This window comes from Pinus tabuliformis, chromosome 3_2, assembly GCF_031772625.1.
Source record: "Pinus tabuliformis cultivar Carrire ecotype Pingquan chromosome 3_2, CPIR1, whole genome shotgun sequence".
Lineage (NCBI taxonomy): Eukaryota > Viridiplantae > Streptophyta > Pinopsida > Pinales > Pinaceae > Pinus > Pinus tabuliformis.
In genome coordinates this window covers 1,049,090,255-1,049,109,869 of record NC_142302.1, presented here as the reverse complement: position 1 = coordinate 1,049,109,869, position 19,615 = coordinate 1,049,090,255, and the positions used below count along the sequence as shown (strand labels likewise).

General features: G+C 39.2%; 1 long non-coding RNA gene across 4 annotated transcripts in view; it reads left to right on the top strand.

The window, feature by feature from the left end:
• The window catches only part of LOC149184192 (uncharacterized), a 110,839-nt gene that overhangs the window by 26,954 nt on the left and 64,270 nt on the right, over positions 1 to 19,615 (top strand). Inside the window, exon 3 of one of the 4 annotated variants that reach the window (XR_016257246.1) lies at positions 8,946 to 9,078. The exons of the other annotated variants lie outside the window; for them this stretch is intronic. This is a non-coding gene — a long non-coding RNA (uncharacterized LOC149184192). Of the gene's footprint in view, positions 1 to 8,945; positions 9,079 to 19,615 lie in introns of those variants that run through there. 4 annotated transcript variants of the gene reach the window in all.

The following is a 19,615-nucleotide window of genomic DNA, read 5'->3' as shown; positions in this document are numbered from 1 at the left end:
CACTTTGGCTGTCACAGTCTATTCTTATAGCTCCCTGTACTAACCCCATACTTGAACACAATCTCTGCAACCAAACTGCTTCCTTGCTTGCATGAGTGGCTGCCATGTATTCTGCCTCTGTAGTTGATAGTGCCACTACAGATTGTTTCTTACTCATCCAACTGACTGCACCTCCAAATAGGTTAAACACATACCCACTTGTAGATCTTCTCTGATCCAGATCTCCAGCCCAGTCTGCATCAACAAAGCCATGAATATCCAACACTCTGTCCAATCCTGGTCTTCCTTGGTAGCACAAACCATAATCACTAGTGCCATGCAAATACCTGAAAACCCGCTTCACTGCTGTCCAGTGCTCCTTCCCAGGTTTTGACATAAACCTGCTCAATACTCCCACTGCATGTGCAATGTCTGGTCTAGTACAGACCATTGCATACATCAGGCTACCGATTGCACTTGCATATGGAACACGGGACATGTCCTCTTCCTCTTCTTGTGTCTTTGGACACTGTTCAGCAGATAACTTCACACCTATAGGAATAGGAACCTTCACCGGTTTACTATCCTGCATATTAAACCTTTGGAGTATTGTCTCGACATACTTCCTCTGGTTTAACCAGAGCTTCCTCTTTGACCGATCTCTTTTAATTTCCATGCCCAAAATATAGTTTGCAGCACCAAGATCTTTCATGTCGAATTTGGAGGACAATTGGGTCTTCAAATCCTGGATAATTTCTTTGTCATTTCCAACCAGCAACATATCATCCACATACAAGACCAGATAAATAATACGGTCACCAATTAATTTAAAATACACACAATGATCTGCTTTGCTTCTGGTGAAGCCAAGTCCCCGTATAAATGTATCAAATTTCTGATACCACATCCTTGGTGACTGTTTTAACCCATACAGAGACTTCTTTAACTTGCATACCAGTTCTTTCTTACCCTTCACCGCAAAGCCTTCAAGTTGCTTCATGTAGATTTCCTCTTCCAAATCCCCGTGAAGAAATGCTGTCTTCACATCCATCTGTTCTACCTCAAAATCAAATGCAGTAGCAACAGATAAAAGTAATCTAATAGAAGCTACCTTCGCAACAGGAGAAAAAATATCACCAAAATCAATTCCCGGCACCTGGGAATAACCTTTTGCTACCAACCGAGCTTTGTATTTCTCCACCTTTCCTTCTGCATTTGTCTTCTTCTTGAACACCCATTTGCTGCCAATGGGTTTCCTTCCAGCCGGCAACTCCACCAGATCCCAAGCCTCATTTTTGTGCAAAGATGCCATTTCATCGACCATGGCCTCTTTCTAGAGTTTTCCATCCTCTGAATCCACTGCTTCCTTCACAGTTCTGGGATCATTATCAGTAACAGACAAAGCAAAATTTGAACTGAAAGCAGATGGACTATACCTTTCTAGCTGCCTTCTTTCTCGAACTGATCTTCTCACAGCCGGAGTTTGTGGCTCTTCATCTTCTAATTCCTCCTCTGCTGCAGAGTCTGATTCTTCCTCCTTTGGCTCAAACTCTATCTTCTCAGGTTCCTTTGGTTGGACTTCATGTTGAATAACATCTTTTACCTCTCTGAACAACACATCTCGGCTGTACACAACCTTCCGTGTGACTGGGTTCCAAAGCTTATAACCCTTTAAACCATCCTTATACCCAATAAAGATGCACTTTTCAGATTTACTATCCAACTTGGTTCGTTTCTCCTTTGGAACATGTACATATGCATCACATCCATATACCCTTAGATGTGAAAGAGAGGGTTTCTTACGAGTCCATACTTCTTGTGGAGTCTTATCCTCCAACGATGATGAAGGTGATTTGTTGATCAGGTAACATGCAGTATCCACCGCCTCTGCCCAGAATTCCTTTCCTAACCCGGCACCACTGAGCATGCTTCTTGCCCTTTCCATCAACGTCTTGTTCATTCTTTCTGCGACTCCATTTTTCTTAGGTGTATATGGAGTAGTCTTCTGCCGTGCTATACCACACTTCTTACAAAGTTCTTCAAATTCCTTGCTGCAAAATTCTCCACCATTATCTGTCCTCAGCACCTTTATCTTCTTCTCTGTCTGATTTTCCACCAGAGCCTTAAATTCTTTAAACCTGTCAAAGACTTCAGATTTCTTCTTAAGAAAATATATCATGTATTCCTTGAAAAGTCATCTATGAATGATACATAGTACACAGACTTACCCAGTGATGGAACCTTCACAGGTCCAAACACATCACTGTGCACAAGCTCTAATATCTGTTTTGTCCTCTTACCACTAGAGGGGAAACTCACCCGATTCTGCTTCCCATATACACAATTTTCACAGAAATCAAAATCCAGAGAGCTATTATTCATACCTTCTACCATACCTTTACCATGAAGTATTCGAAGGCCCTTCTCTCCAATATGTCCAAGCCTTTGATGCCACAACATGGTCTTCTCTCCAGAGACCAGTAGATTCTCTATTCCATTTTCAGGAACCATAAAACTATTGCACCCATCAACAACAGTTCTACCTTGCAGCTTGTACAGAGTTCCAATCCAAACTCCCCTCATTAATATCAGTGCTCCTCGAACCATCTTTCAGGTATCTTTGTCGAACACCATCTTTACACCTGCATCATCAAACTTGCTTACAGAAATCATATTTCTGGCCAATGCAGGAATATTTAGAACACCCGGAAGTGTTCTAACCCTTCCACCTTGCAACTTCAACTTTACTTTTCCCCGACCAATGATTCTAGCCTTCCTATCATCTCCTAAGAAGACATCACCACCATCGTATTTCTGATACTCACAGAACCACTCTCTATGGGGAGTGAAGTGAAAGGATGCACCTGAGTCAATCAACCATGCCTCATGATCTACATGTGTAGTTGAAGAAGCCAAGTACACATCCCCACCTTCATCTGAGGTGGTTTTCGCCTCTGCAGAAGGAGCATCATCAGATCCCTTTCCTTTATCAGGAGTTTTAGATTTACAATCCCTTCTTAAGTGCCCTTCCTTTCTGCATTTCCAACACACCACCTTTGTAGGTTTTCCTGGAGATTTAGATCTCCCTCTAGATTTAGATCTCCCACTCGATGACTTATTTTTGTTTCTGTTCTGGGACCGTCCTCGTACAAACAAGGCATCACCATTCTGGTTTTCCATATTTTTCCATCTCATCTCCTCCGTCAGCAAGGCTGAGACTATTTCATCAAACTGCAAAGCAGTTGCATTGCTACCTATTACAATAACCAGACTATCCCACGAATCTGGTAGAGAAGACAACAGACTGATGCACTTATCTTCATCTGAAATTTTAATATCAACAGATAATAACTGACTTACCACAGTATTAAACGCATTCAGATGCTCTTTCACCGAGTCTCCATCTTTCATCCTCAGGTTATACAGCTTTTTCCGCAGGAACAGTTTATTCACAAGAGACTTAGATTGGTACAAAGTCCCTAACTTGACCCACAAATCCTTTGCCGTAGCTTCCCCTGATACATTCAACAATACTGAATCTGAGACACACAATCGTATTGTGCTATTTGCCTTCCGATCCAACTTCTTCCATTCTTCATCGGTCACTCCCGATGGTTTAGTACCCGGATCTACCACGATCCACTGATCTTTATCCACCAACAGATCCTCCATCTTGAGTTTCCAAAACTCAAAATTCTGACCATTGAACTTCTCAATCTCTATCTTTCCACTGCTTGCCATCTTCTTTCACCACCAGAATTGATCTCGCAGATCTCCCATTGAACAAGGTCTACCACAGGCCCGAGCGAAACCCCTCAGCAACAAAGGCGTCCCCTTGAAGCGAAAACAGCTCTGATACCAAATGTAGGTTTTAACCCTGTATAGAAATTACCTGCATACGAATTCTTAAACAAAGAAAATAAACAATACGAGAGCATAACCCATAAAACACATATGCACAGAGATTTTTCCCTGTATCCCAAAACCGGGACTACCAGTTTGATTTTTCATTATGTTCCTTTCAATGTTACAATACATATTTATACATGCCGAAGCATCCAATACCATGGACCGAAAACCATCGCATCCAATACCATGGACCGAAAACCATCGCGTCCAAAAAACATGTGCGAAAATCATGCACAAAACCATAGGTGGGTCTGCCCAACCTAACATATGGTCCAAAACCAAAATTTTCCGGGGCGCTGCCCTGGACCCGATAAAGTGGGGTTACAGGTGCCCTTCAAACCCCCTATTAACTACGTGGAAAGAATATAACACAACCCAACATTTCTGGCTAATGCAGGAATATGCAAAACACCCGGAAGTGTTCTAACCCTTCCACCTTGCAACTTCAACTTTACTTTTCCGCGACCAATGATTCTAGCCTTCCTATCATCCCCTAAGAAGACATCACTACCATCGTATTTCTCATACTCGTAGAACCACTCTCTATGGGGAGTGAAGTGAAAGGATGCATCTAAGTCAATTAACCATGCCTCATGATCTACATGTGTACCTGAAGAAGCCAAGTACACATCCACACCTTCATCTAAGGTGGTTTTCGCCTCTGCAGAAGGAGCATCATCAGATCCCTTTCCTTTATCAGGAGCTTTATATTTACAATCCCTTTTGTAGTGCCCTTCCTTTCCACATTTCTAGCACGCCACCTTTACAGGTTTTCCTGGAGATTTAGATCTCCCTCTAGATTTAGATCTACCACTCAATGACTTATTTTTGTTTCTATTTTGGGACCGTCCTCATATAGACAAGGCATCACCATTCTGGCTCTCCATATTTTTCCGTCTCATCTCCTTCGTCAGCAAGGCTGAGACTATTTCATCAAACTGCAAGGCAGTTGCATTGCTACTTATTGCAATAACCAGACTATCCCACGAATCTGGTAGAGAATACAACAAACTGATGAACTTATCTTCATTTGAAATTTTAATATCAACAGATGCTAACTAACTTACCACGGTATTAAATGCGTTCAGATGCTCTGTCACTGAGTCTCCATCTTTCATCCTCAGGTTATACAACTTTTTCCGCAGGAACAGTTTATTCACCAGAGACTTAGATTGGTACAAAGTCCCTAACTTGTCCCACAAAGCCTTCGTCGTAGCTTCCCCTGATACATTCAACAATACTGAATCTGAGACACATAATCGTATTGTGCTATTTTCCTTCCGATCAACTTCTTCCATTCTTCATCAGACACTCCCATTGGTTTAGTACCCAGATCTACCGCGATCCACTGATCTTTATCCACCAACAGATCCTCCATCTTGAGTTTCCACAACTCAAAACTCTGACCATTAAATTTCTTGATCTCTATCTTTCCATTACGCGTCATCTTCTTTTGCCACCAAAATCGATCTCGCAGATCTCCCACTGAACAGGGTCTACCAGAAGCCTGAGCGAAACCCCTCAGCAACAAAGGCATCCCCTTGAAGCCAAAATAACTCTGATCCCAAATGTAGGTTTTAACCCCGTACAGAAATTACCTGCATACGAATTCTAAAATAAAAAATGCGAGAGCATAACACATAAAACACATATACATAGAGATTTTCCCCTGGATCCCAAAATCGGGACTACCAGCTTGATTTTTTATTATGTTCCTTTCAATGTTATAATACATATTTATACATGCTGAAGCATCCAATACCATGGACCGAAAACCATCGCGTCCAATACCATGGACCGAAGACCATCACATCCAATACCATGGAACGAAAACCATCGCGTCTAAAAACATGTGCAAAAATCATGCACAAAGCCATAGGTGGGTCCACCCATCCTAACATAGGGTCCAAAACCAAATTTTTCTGGGGCACTGCCCCGAACCCCATAAAGTGGGGTTACGGGTATGCCTCAAACCCCCTATGACCCCCCCCCGCTATACAATCGGCATAACAAATGGGGGGCTTCGCCTCCCCTCTAACCCCCCAGTTAACTACGTGGACTAGTCGTGGAAAGAATATAACACAACCCAACATAAAATTGTGTCCAAAACTACTAACAATAGAACCAATGTTGTAATCTATAAAAATGTATGCATTAGTCCCCAGTAGAGTGGAACATTGAGTAAGCTCAAATAATCATATGCATCACATGGAAGAAAAAGGAGACACAAAATTAGTAGAGAGCTAGAAAAAACACACTTGTATAAGTATATCCTCAAAATCCATCTAACTTTACATAGGGTTGAGTACATCCATACCTGTATCCCTTAGTATATAGTTACAACAATTTAACTCTCTAAATTGATTTGAATAGATCAACTTCGTTAGTTGACCGACTTACAATATATTATTTGGTGAATCGACTCAAGTAGGCTAGTAGACTATATTATTTGGTGAATCGACTCAAGTAGGCTAGTCGACTGAGTCAAATAGCTCTCTAAAAACGAGACTTAAATGAACTATTTGAATATCCATGTTAACTAATTTATTTGAATATCAACATTGTCTATGTGAGTGTGTGTGTGTATAAATTTATTTCAATATTCATCATAATAAATAGTTGAATGCTCAAAGAAAAAGAGTAATTGAAAGTAAAAAAGTTTAATTACTTCCTAATAAGAATAATAAGAGGGAGATGTGCTATTTATTTAGTTCTCAATATGAAATTATTATGAAGCATTTAAAAAATATTAATAATGCACAAAAAATTAAATGTGGGTCATCAATAAAATATTTCATTATGCAAGGTTAAGTAATATTTGTCAAAAATACTGAGGTGGGGGGTGGGGGGGAGGGGGTGGTTTGAATTAATATTTTGTTACTTTTAGCAATTAATATTAAAACTAAAATCTCATCACATAATCAATTATCAACACAATGCATGAATACATAGATTAAAGTGCCTCCAAACTTGAATAAGAAACACTTGAATTATTTTTAAACAATCTCCAACTTATTACAACCACTTGTGAGGACACCAACCCTCCATAAGCACCAACTTACAAAACTTGCAAGCTCCAACATGTTCATAAGATGAGGACACCAATATCTAGTAAGCACCAACTTATAATTGTTAAAGAGACAACATCTAGACTTGGAGTTTGTTCAAAGAAAGTTTATCCTCTTGGCAGCTTGTACACAACTCAGTATAGAACTTTGCCTCCAACCAAGGCTTCGCCTTCAATGGGTCTATAAGTCATCCTCTAACTAGGGATATGACTCAGCCTCTAATAGGTCTATAACTTAGCCTTCGACAAGATAGAAACTCAGCCTCAAAGAGGTCTATAACTTAGCCTTCAACAGGGTAGAAACTCATCCTCCAGCAGGGCTGAAATTTGGTCCCCAACAAGGTTGAAACTTAGCTTCTAGCGGGGGTGAAACTCGATCTCCATCATGGTTGAAACTCAGTCTACCATAGGGCTTAAACTTAGCCTCTAGATTAGACCAAAATATGGCTTACTCCACACAATAAATTTTCCTCCTTCAAACCAAAACCAAAAACCTTCTCAGAAACATGCCCAAAACCCTTTTTAGAGCCTAGGTGGGGAGAAAAATATGCCCCACAAAATTTCCTCCAACTTGTCTATAACCCATCTTCAAATCATTTCCCCTTAGTACATGGGGTATGGATCTCATACCTACTCCTTTGCTTCCTTGGAATAGAACCAATTTGCTTGAGTGAGTGGTTAAAAGTATCCTCCTCATATCTTATTTATAGTGCTTTGGACATTAGGTTAGAGTTAACTTATCCACTAACTGGGATGACTTATCCACTAGCTAGGATGAATGGTAGAATGTATAATGAATATTCAAAAAAACATTCCTTCTCAACCGTAAGGAGTTAGAAGGAGTGCCATATTATGTTAGAAAGGTCTTAGAATAAGCTTTCCAACCATATATATTATGCTCCCATTTGAGCTAGTAATTGGAGTAAAAATGAAATCAAATATAGGGTATCCAAATGGGGCATCAAAATTCCCAAAACAATATTTCCAGAAGGTGTTCCATGTATCATTGAAAAGGTCTCGAAATATGTTATATGATTGTAACTTTTTCTTTCGTTTGGACAACCTTTGAATTCAATAAAAAATATTTTCAACAATATTGAAGTGTATTTAAAAATATATTAATAATTACAAAAATACTTTAATATGGACAATGTAGTACATAAATAAAATAATTCCATGTCCATGTTAAATTAAATATTTTAATGTCAACTATGTATATATTATATATGATTCAAAAAGATTATGCATATATTATATAAAGAAATTGGAAAAAAAAATATTATGGTTAAAACATTTCAGGTAGTCTCACTATTTTACATTCTAGTCCCTTTTTAGATATATTTTTCATTCAATTTTATTTGAAATCTAGCAAATGTTTGTTGGAATTGCAACTTTAATCTATGTAGTGTACACCATCCAATTTCCCTGGATTTGTTTAATATAGGGAAATTTTAAGAGTTTGAGTTCATTTATGCATTGAAAAATACAATTTAATGAAATATTACACGGGTGTGTGTGTGTCTAACTAGTATAGATCCATCTTAACCATGGATCTATAGAGTGCCAAAAGGGATAAAATTTTTGAGGTGCAAACTTTTTTTCAAGTTATGCACTCTAATTCCTTCACTCCAAGACCAAGCACATACGAATAAACTATCATTTTCTAAGAGATGAAGTGGTCAATAAGGTTGTAAGGTTGGAGTATGTGGCCACAAATGAACAAATTGCAGAAATATTCACCAATCCACTTCCAAGGGAGCATTTTGAATATCTTAGTGAGCATATGGGTGTGGTGCCCTTTTGGAGGCATTGAGGAGTTTTTAATGGAGTTATCTACCATTTCAAGCCTAGCTCGAAAGAAAAGATCAACTACAAAAGTGTGAAGAGTTGGTGGTGGTTGTTTAGCCACATGTATCTCATTGCATTATGAATTGTTTTGCTTGCTTCTTCTTTCTCATTCTTCAATATGTATAGCTTCTCATGTATGTAGGGGGAGAGTGTTCAACAACTCAAGGGGAGTGTATGTTGCAACCCCTCAGGGGGAGTATGTAAACAATGGCCATGTATCTCATTTTCTCTAAGTATCTTATCTTTCCACGTAAAGCCCCTTGCCATTGATGTCGAAAGGGGAGAGATTTATTGTTCGTGCTCATATTTAGAAGTTAATTTCAGAGAGGGAAGTTTCAGGTTGACATCATTGGCAAAGGGGGAGCTTGTTGGCATAAGAGAGGGAAGTTTTAGGTTGACATCATTGGAAATGGGGGGGCTTGTTGGCATGTTTGTGTTGTCATTGATGTCACATGATGTATGTCATGTATCCATGAGTATTATGTCATGTATTGGTCTCGTATATGTCTTTTAGAAGGTTTCCACGATGTCAAATTGTCTGTGAAAATTTTCCATGTCGTATCGAGCTCACTCCTGAAGCTAAGCTACAAGTCTGATTTCATTTGATGCGTGCCATAAAATACCACATGTGATCATGAATTCTACACCTTGTACTGAGTCATAAGTATGTTTTTTGGAGGTTTTCTTGACATGTCAAGGTGCCAAACTGCTTGGGGAATTCTATCATGTTGTCCCAAACATTCTCCTAAAGAAGAGCTACCAAAAACCTTGAAGAAGTTGAGTTTTGAGGGGCATATGCTACTTTGCTTCACAAGACTAGTGTACATACACAAGTTGCTTTCACAAGAGTAAGCTTATACCTCCTTGAAGTGATTTTTTAAAATATGCATGCACTTCAATTATTTTTATGGGTTTTTTTTATGGTTTCGTTCAAGATTTTTTATTAGAAGGCCAGAAAAAGGTTAACTAACTTCTCGAAGGTGGTAAAAGTGTTCAAAATATTTCTCATTAAGTGAAGTTAGTGGCAAGATCAAGTTAAGGGAGTTTGATCCATGTCGTGGCGGAAAAAGTCGTTTGTGCGGACACAACTGACCTCCCTAGGAGTCTAAACTCTCTAGCGACAAACAAGACAAAATGGAGTGATCTTTCTCTAAATATACCTTTTAAAACATGAAAACTACAAGTGTTTAGGCTTACCTTATTCCAAAACGCTGTTGTTGTAGTCCGTCCTTGCCGATCCGGATGAGCTCCTCCTTCCCATCAATTCCTGCAACCACAAACAATCAAACAATTACCAAGCACTTGCATTTCATATAATAAAACATATATTCAACATGTAGACCAAGGAACACATGAAATAACTCATTAACACAAGATATTGAGAAAAATAAACCAGTTTGTATTAATAACGAAACAAAGAAACTCTTACAACCTGGCCTTGGTGTTGTGCAAGTTCCTCCCAGGGTCCATCAAGGGTTTTCCTCTACTTTGACAAAGCTCACCCACTTCCAAGTAGAAACAAGCAAAGAAAATCTCTCCTCACAAGGTTCTAAATGGGAGTCCTAAATCCCGCAGCATTTACCCAAAGAAAATGTATAGCTCCAACCTTCTCTCCCTCTAGCTCAATGTCTTTATTTATAGTGCTGTAAAGAGGTTATTCAGGTCCACCATCAATGGGATAATCCCCCTCTTTGGGTGGGATAGCTCCCTTATTGATGGGATAAGTTCCTCCTTAATAGGGATACATGAACCAACTGGAGGCGTATCCATTTCATCAAACCGACCTCTAGAAAGTTCTAGAAGTAACCACAAGTAACTTTTTTAAGATGAAACTCGCGTATTTTGCCTTTTACAGAAGGACGCACCTGTCCCTTAACATACAGAGCGTCCATGGACGTAACTTTTGTGAACATTGTGAGCGTCCCCGCAGGTAAGGCTAGAGAGAACCTGTGACCCCAGAGATAAACACATTTTTTACAAGACTTTCTCTCTTCTTTGAGTTTGAGATGGATAGCAGAGGCATAAGACTTGCCTAAGAGGGTAGCATGACTGTTGATTTGAGCCATACTAACTGTAAGTAGTCATGGTGACATTTTTTAGTGTAACAGATTGCCCCCTAAAGTGCGAAGCCTGGAATAGATTAGGGTTTTGTAATTCTAGGAAGGGTGAAGTGCTTTATCATTTCAAGGATTGTCTTGTGGATGACCGGTTGGAACTTGCAATTTTCAACACAAAATACATGTATAAGATTATATCATCACTGAGGTAGGCATTCCCATACTCAGATTCAAAACTTTAACTAATGGACTAACTATTCTGATACAGGAATGATCTTGCAGTACATCATTTTTTATAGACTTTCGTAGACACAGTATGGACGCAGCCATCTGTTTATGATTAGTCTACATAGATAATGAATACAAAACTCCTCGCAGCCTGGATGGTGGAAACTAGATCCAGGGTCTTCACTTCTACTTCCCGAATTGGTACGATTCTAACCATGTGATTAAATGATTTGATGTCGAACATGTTAGAAACCACTTGATTACCAGTCGATGATGTAAACTGTTAACAAGCGTGAGAGAGACCACCAGTAATGTCAATGGTTCTCAAAGTACCAAGCACAACCCGTGAAATGTGAATAGATGTTTTGATGTCGAACACTTCACGGAATCCTTTGATCGAAAGTCAATGATGTAAACTGACGTCAAAGGCGAGAAACCTGCCATTGATGCATGCAGACTTCAAGGTACTGTCGTTTCCTAAGTCATCTTTCTAGATAATGTGTCGATGTCGATAGAAAGCGACCCGTTGCAGGCAAGCCTGCAACACGAAATCATTGTTCAAGTTGAAGAAATGTTGCTGTAAGGACTGACTCAGGGATGGTCAAATGGATGACAAGTATTTTGCAGATGAAAGTTTTGCTTGCAGACCTCTTGAACACATAACGACATGACAGATGGCTTGGTGACGAATAACTCAAAGTTAATCCCCGGAACCCGGTTAAAGACTTTCAAAGTGGTTTGGTCAGCTGTGAGGTAAAAGATTTCCCAACCCAGGTGAATGAAAAGTGTCGTGTTCAAGAGTGGTAACAAAGTTTCTTTTGAGACAAAAGGTAACAAACAGGTTCATTATTCTCTCTTTTCCCCCACCATTTCTGGCAAGTACCTCTTTATTTTTAACAAGCTTGAGGAGGATAACATATGCTTGATTATAAGCTCATCCTTCGGACGAGTCCAACCTAGTTTAAATTCGAACCCTAGGAAGGAGTGGTTCGTTCCTGTTTGTAATTGAACAGGTCCTTTACTGTAAAAGTTTAACGAGCCCAGTATAGGAGAAACTCGGCGTTTTTCATTTTTAGAGAGTCTGAAAAAAGAAAAGGAGACTCCACGTTGAACTTTTTCGTATATTTGTGTCCCTCAAGCCCGAAAAAGTATAAAATAATACCTGGGGGAACCGCTTGATCTTGCGACCAAGGAGTACTTTCATAATAGTGTCGTTGACCTGAAAAGTAAAAAGCGATCAAGGACACGTCGTTTTATTTCCTTATCGAGTTTGAAACGACAAAAACCCGGCAATCTTTTCCTGATTTTACGGTCAGAAAAGAGCTATAAGGGGACCGTCTTTTAATTCCGTTTTAACGAGTGTAAAAGAGACGCTCGGCAATCTTTTCATATTTTGAGAGTCTGAAAAGGGCTTAAAAGAGAACTCCAAGGTGTCACTTTTTCGTAAGTTTTAACGAGTTCGAAAAAGGGATAAAAATGTACTCATATGGCCGACTTTCAATTTAATTTACGAGTAGTAAAAGACGGAAAGGACTCAGCATTTTCATTTGTTTTACGAGATTGAAAGATAGCAAAATAATCTCGGTATTTTCATGAGTTTAACGAGTCTTGAAAATAACTGAAATTGACTCGAGATAGGTTTCATTTTTACAAAAGCTTGAAACAGAGAAAAACTATGCTTCAAAGTAGTTTCATTTTTCACAAGCTTGAAACAGAGAGAAAACTGTGCTTGATGCCCCCTAAGCGTAACTGCTAGAGCGCATGCCCCCCAGCTTCATTTGGATGAAATGAAGGTTGAGTTACGAGATCATTTGTAAGACTCGACCTAAGACTGTAACAAAATTATGCAAAAAACTGAAATAACTAACCTAAATACTTAACATTTGAGATCTAGTCAAACTCTCAACTCAAGCAGAGGAGGATTTGTTTCATTTTTTAACGAGCTTGACACAGGAAAAGAACTATGCTCGGATTCGGTTTCATGTTTATGCAAGCTTGAAACGAAAAACTATGCTTGGTATAAGTTCACATGCCCCCAGCATAATGACGCAAAACTAGGTACATGCCCCCCAAGCTTCATTGCATTCAATGAGGTGGATGGAATGAAGCTTTACTTTCAAGATCTTGGAAAGACTTGTGGGAGTTGTTTCATTTTTTAGTGAGGTTGACACAGGAAAAGAACTATCCTCAAAACTACTCTCTACAATCTACCTAACAAAAACTCTACTCTAAAAACCTTGATTCATTTTTTAACGAGCTTGACACAAGACAAGGAACTATGCTCTAAAATCCTTGATTCATTTTTTAATGAGCTTGACACAAGACAAGGAACTGTGCTCTAAAATCCTTGATTCATTTTTTAATGAGCTTGACACAAGACAAAGAACTATGCTCATGACTACTCTACGATCTACCTACTTAACCTACCCTTGTTTCATTTGTTAACGAGCTTGACACAAGACAAGGAACTATGCTCAAAAATTTCGCATGCCCCCAGTTTAATGATGCAAAATGAGGTACATGCCCCCCAGGCTTCATTGCATTCAACTAGATGGATGAAAGGAATGAAGGTTTACTTTCAATATTTAACTTGAAAAGGGAGTTGTTTCATTTTTAAGGAGGTTGACACAAGAAAAGAACTATCCTCATACCTGATTCATTTTTTAACGAGGTTGACTCAGTAACAGGAACTATCCTCAAACCTGATTCATTTTTTAACGAGGTTGACTCAGTAACAGGAACTATCCTCACAAAATCCTACTTTCTACAATCTAACTACATATCCTAAAATCTAGCTGATTCATTTTTTAATGAGGTTGACTCAGTAAAAGAACTATCCTCATGTTCACTGATTCATTTTTTAACGAGGTCGACACAGTAAAAGGAACTTTCCTCGTAACTCCTTGTTGCATTTTTTAACGAGCTTGACACAAAACAAGGAACTATGCTCGTCCACACTGATTCATTTTTTAACGAGGTTGACACAGTAAAAGGAACCTTCCTCGTACACACTGATTCATTTTTTAACGAGGTTGATATAGGAAAAACTATCCTCGCTTATTGATCATGGCTTCCAACTGGAAGAAAGACATGTCAATGGACACACCTTGATCATGGCTTCCAAGAGGTCTTCATCAGAAGGAAGAATACTTCTCGGAAAGGAACACATGTCAAGGAACTCATAAGGGATAAGAACATCGTGTTCAAGTAATCCCATAGAGTTTTCCATGTCAATTACCGGATCTAAATCGACAGTGAGAGGCTCACTTACATCGGTAACTGAAAACATGGGACCAGTTGCCACATAATTAACCCGTGGCAGGGTAGATACCACTTTAGAATCAGGAACATTTAGGGGTGTCATATTATTGGTAGTTGAAACAAGACTAGGGAATGAAAGCTGGTCTACAGTCACAATACTGCCATTGTGAGGGAAATACATCACGCGAAAGAGTGTCGATACGACAACTTTCATTGCATAAACATAGTCTCGCCCAAGGAGTAAATTGAAATCCAAGGGACCTCGAACTACCATAAGATCAATACAGACAGTTTTACCTTCCAAGGTAATAGAAAACTTAGGAAGGATCCCTAAAGGTTCACTAATGGTTCTGTTAAAAGCTTTCAGATTCTGCGTAATAGGCGCAAGCTGAGGGGAACCCAAAGCTTTCCAAACAGTTGAGGATAAAATACTAACAAAAGCACCTTCATCTACCTGTGTACGATGTATATCCCTACCACCAGCCTTGACAATGATTTGGAAAGGGATGGAGGAAGGAAGACGAGGTTCTGTCAGTCTATTCCAATCAAAGGAAAAGACCTCAGTGTTTGGAGGGGGTTCCGTAGAAACAGGTGAAATGCCCCCCGGCATAGAAGAATCTGATGTAACAAGAAGAACCTGAGCGGTATGAAGTTCACTCTCCAAAGGGAAAGTGGGATCGACCGAATGTGAAATTGAATCGACTACTTGATCAACTAATGGATCATCAACCTGAGTGACATGAGTTTCATTCTCCAATGGAAGAGTGTGATCGACTGTATTTGAATTTAAATCAATCACTCCGTCAGTTGACGGTAGGTTGGGAGAAAGTTTACGGTAACCAGTTGGAAATTCTTGCTGTGGAACAGTAAGTTTTTCCAACAATGTTGAGGCTTCATCCATGTGAGGGCAAATGTGAGTTTGATGACTCCCTTTGCATAACTTACAAGGAAACCTAACGTTACCCTTTTTCCCAGGAACCTGACTATCACTGGTTGATGGATCAATGGAAAGTTGATGAGAGTTTTTTGACCATACTTCCAAGACCTTTGGAATACCAGGACAATTGACAAGGAAGTGGTCACCCTTACAAAGCCTGCAAGGGTATTTGGGTTTACGGTGCATGTCAGAATTTTCCTCAACACAACTAACACTTACAGCCATGGTTGGTTGGTTGACTTCTTTCTTATCTTGCCTCTTCTTCTTTTTCTTCTTCTTCCCTTTCTTCTTCTTCTTAACCTCCTGATTACTAGCATCAAGGCTTTTACCAGGCGAAGAGGAAGAAATGGAGGAAGAAAAATTAGGCGAAGAAGGTAAAGGGTCAACAGAAGGTTGGTCATGTTGAGATGGTGAACTCTGTTGAGGTGAAGCATCCGTTTGAGGTGGAACAATTGGAGTATTTTGGGTCAACGAAGTTGAAAATAACCATATCGGTAAACCTATTGTAAATCCAGGTAATGACAAAGTAGCCATATAAGGAGGACCAACATTTCCAAAGTAAGGAAAAGTACTAGGATTCTCATTGGGAGGGGTTCCTAGGTTGATAAATTCCGGAACATTTTCCATTATATTCAACTTTAGTGAATTTTATTAACAATTTTAAAACTAAAATTAACAATTCACAATTCACACCTAACAATTAAAATTCACAATTCACACCTATGGTCTCTAAAAGTAAAAACAAACAAATTAACACGCGCTATCAAATCTAGGAGTCAAACCACACACAAACAGTATTCTTCCGGACCAAAAACGCTAGTTGGTGATGAAGCCCAACCTCGCTGGATTCAGTACAGAAATGGCGGGTGGAACAGTTACGCCGACAACCTGCTTAATGAATAGACTGGACCAAGTTCCTCCACTTTAACCGTCTCGAGTGAAGTGAACCCCCCAGAAAATCCAAGTGAGTATAGCCGACGTCTGCTCCAGGTACAGTGGGACCTTCCCTCCACCGTCACCTTGGGTAGAATCCTAAAGATTATGGTCACTAAGGTTACCAACGGCCACAAGTACACCTGGGGGAACAGTCTAAACTCCGACAGCACGCAAGGGCAGAGTAGCAAGCTCAATCCCCTTACCGGCTCCTTGATAGTAATCCAAGGTTTACCGATAAGTGACCCCTGGCTCCTCGACAATGGTTAATCCGAGGTTTACCGTTTGTAATACGTACTGTCTGGTGTCATTCCCAACGAGGGGGGAATGATCCCCTCACTGGTTCGGACACGAGCTCGTGCTTCTCCTTTAAGAGGAGCTTTCCCAGAGTGTAAATGTAACAATTGGATTTGATTCTATCACAAGATCGACTACTTGTTTGGTTTTACTGTCTTGGAGAGTTAAGTACTCACCTACTCCAAGACACTAGCCTAAGCTATGTTGGTGCTTCAGAGCCCTAGAAATGTAAAAATTACTAGATGAATTTTAATTAAGCACTGTGTTATTAAGGCTGTTATTACTCAAATGGATAAATGGAGATGAAACCAATGGTGTTATGACCCGACTCAACTGAATGCAATCGAATATGATAATGTAATCGTTTCAATTCGATGAATCCTAACTAAAGTAAGGAGAGAGTTTCCATTCACTTCCAATAATGCAAAAAATTGATCACTAAGAGAAAATATAACAAATTCTCTAATGCACTAATTTCATCAAGAAGAACTAATGCAAATCAATTCCAAACCATTTTTTTTATTTCTGTGTAAATTCAAATCAAAGAAAGCTGATCTAAATCTACAATGGATTTTTTCAGAATGTAAACTATGCAATTGTAATCTATGCACAATTCACTTGAAAAGTATGCAAATGTAATCTATGCACATTTCTCATTAATATTTTGAAAATGAGAATTCTAATTATGCAAATGTGATCTATGCAAGAGAATTCTCAAACACAAGATGATTCTAATGTGATCTAAGAACCAATCAAGTGCAAGTCGAGAAAATTGGGTGAGAGTTCCAAAGATCAAAACATAAAAACACTCAAAGGCAATTAACACTCATACACAATTTAGCCCCCCCCCCCCCGGCGAATGAGGGGGAATTTTTTTTGCAAAAACACAAGCAAAAAGATGCAAAATTGTGAAAAAAAAAAAAAAAAACTGAGAGAAACCTCCAAGTAATGACCAAAGGAAATCAAATCAAGAATTTATCAAAAAAGAGACTCAAAACACCCAATTGATGAAAGCTAAAAGCAGGAATGCTAATGAAACAAGCTTAGGTGAAGATCTTTGACAGGGTACTAAAGGATCTGGGCAGAAAACACTAAGAAAAAACAAAATCTAAAAGCAATTAAAGCAAAAATGGAATTTTCCTAAATTTTTACAGGAAGACGCAGGCAGCCCGTTAGAACAGGCGCGGGCCCGCTCTGTGCAAACGGCAACAGCGCGTCCAAAGACGCACTGTGCAGTACTTAGAGGGTGCGTCCTTCTGGAAAAGTTAAGAAAAACCAAATCTAATTAAATCTAAAGCTAAGCCACCCAAATACTAATTCTCACAGTCAAAAACCAGAAAATAAAAATGATTTTCTCAGAGCAAAGTTCACACAAAGGAAAAGACTCTCTCATTAATGGATTCCCCAGCGGAGTCGCCAATTTGTCGTGGCGGAAAAAGTCGTTTGTGCGGACACAACTGACCTCCCTAGGAGTCTAAACTCTCTAGCGACAAACAAGACAAAATGGAGTGATCTTTCTCTAAATATACCTTTTAAAACACGAAAACTACAAGTGTTTAGGCTTACCTTATTCCAAAACGCTGTTGTTGTAGTCCGTCCTTGCCGATCCGGATGAGCTCCTCCTTCACATCAATTCCTGCAACCACAAACAATCAAACAATTACCAAGCACTTGCATTTCATATAATAAAACATATATTCAACATGTAGACCAAGGAACACATGAAATAACTCATTAACACAAGCTATTGAGAAAAATAAACCAGTTTGTATTAATAACGAAACAAAGAAACTCTTACAACCTGGCCTTGGTGTTGTGCAAGTTCCTCCCAGGGTCCATCAAGGGTTTTCCTCTACTTTGACAAAGCTCACCCACTTCCAAGTAGAAACAAGCAAAGACAATCTCTCCTCACAAGGTTCTAAATGGGAGTCCTAAATCCTGCAGCATTTACCCAAAGAAAATGTATAGCTCCAACCTTCTCTCCCTCTGGCTCAATGTCTTTATTTATAGTGCTGTAAAGAGGTTATTCAGGTCCACCATCAATGGGATAATCCCCCTCTTTGGGTGGGATAGCTCCCTTATTGATGGGATAAGTTCCTCCTTAATAGGGATACATGAACCAACTGGAGGCGTATCCATTTCATCAAACCGACCTCTAGAAAGTTCTAGAAATAACCACAAGTAACTTTTTAAAGATGAAACTCGCGTATTTTGCCTTTTACAGAAGGACGCACCTGTCCCTTAACATACAGAGCGTCCATGGACGCAACTTTTGTGAACATTGTGAGCGTCCCCGCAGGTAAGGCTAGAGAGAACCTGCGACCCCAGAGATAAACACATTTTTTACAAGACTTTCTCTCTTCTTTGAGTTTGAGATGGATAGCAGAGGCATAAGACTTGCCTAAGAGGGTAGCATGACTGTTGATTTGAGCCATACTAACTGTAAGTAGTCATGGTGACATTTTTTAGTGTAACAATCCAAACAGATTCTATGGTGTGAAAAGACTTGTTGAGTGCTCCATCACTTGATCCATTCACTGATTTAACTATCTCAAAAAATTACAAATAGGAGGAATTTATGTGTTCGTTAGGTTGGTTCTTTTGGTGTGAGAGAGGGAGTGTATTCATGTTGTGATAAGGAGAGAATGTTCAGAAATCAATGGTTGTAGTAGACTATACAAAACTTTAGAATAACTGAGAGATCATATATTAGTTGTGATTTATATTTTGTGTAGGGATTGAAGACTAGTTTTGAAGGGGGTGTGTAGAGAATTTTTCTCTCATCAGGACAATGGTTTATTGGAAGTTGAAGAGACTTTCATCGATGTTATATTTTGTATTTGTAGCTGTGATTCAGTCTAGAGTTTCATTATATCTCCAGAAATATTTGTGCATTGAGGTCGTGGCTTCAATTTAAGTGCATGTTGATCGCTCAATTGTAGGAATGGTGGCTCCAAGTTGGGTGTGGCCAACTGATCTCATTTATAAGGAGTAGGGTCTCTTGCTAGTGGTGGAAATTTGATGAATGTAAATTAGTGTTATAGGTCATTTTGTCACATCTAAACAAATGACCTTCAATCCAGATCAATCATCATCCAT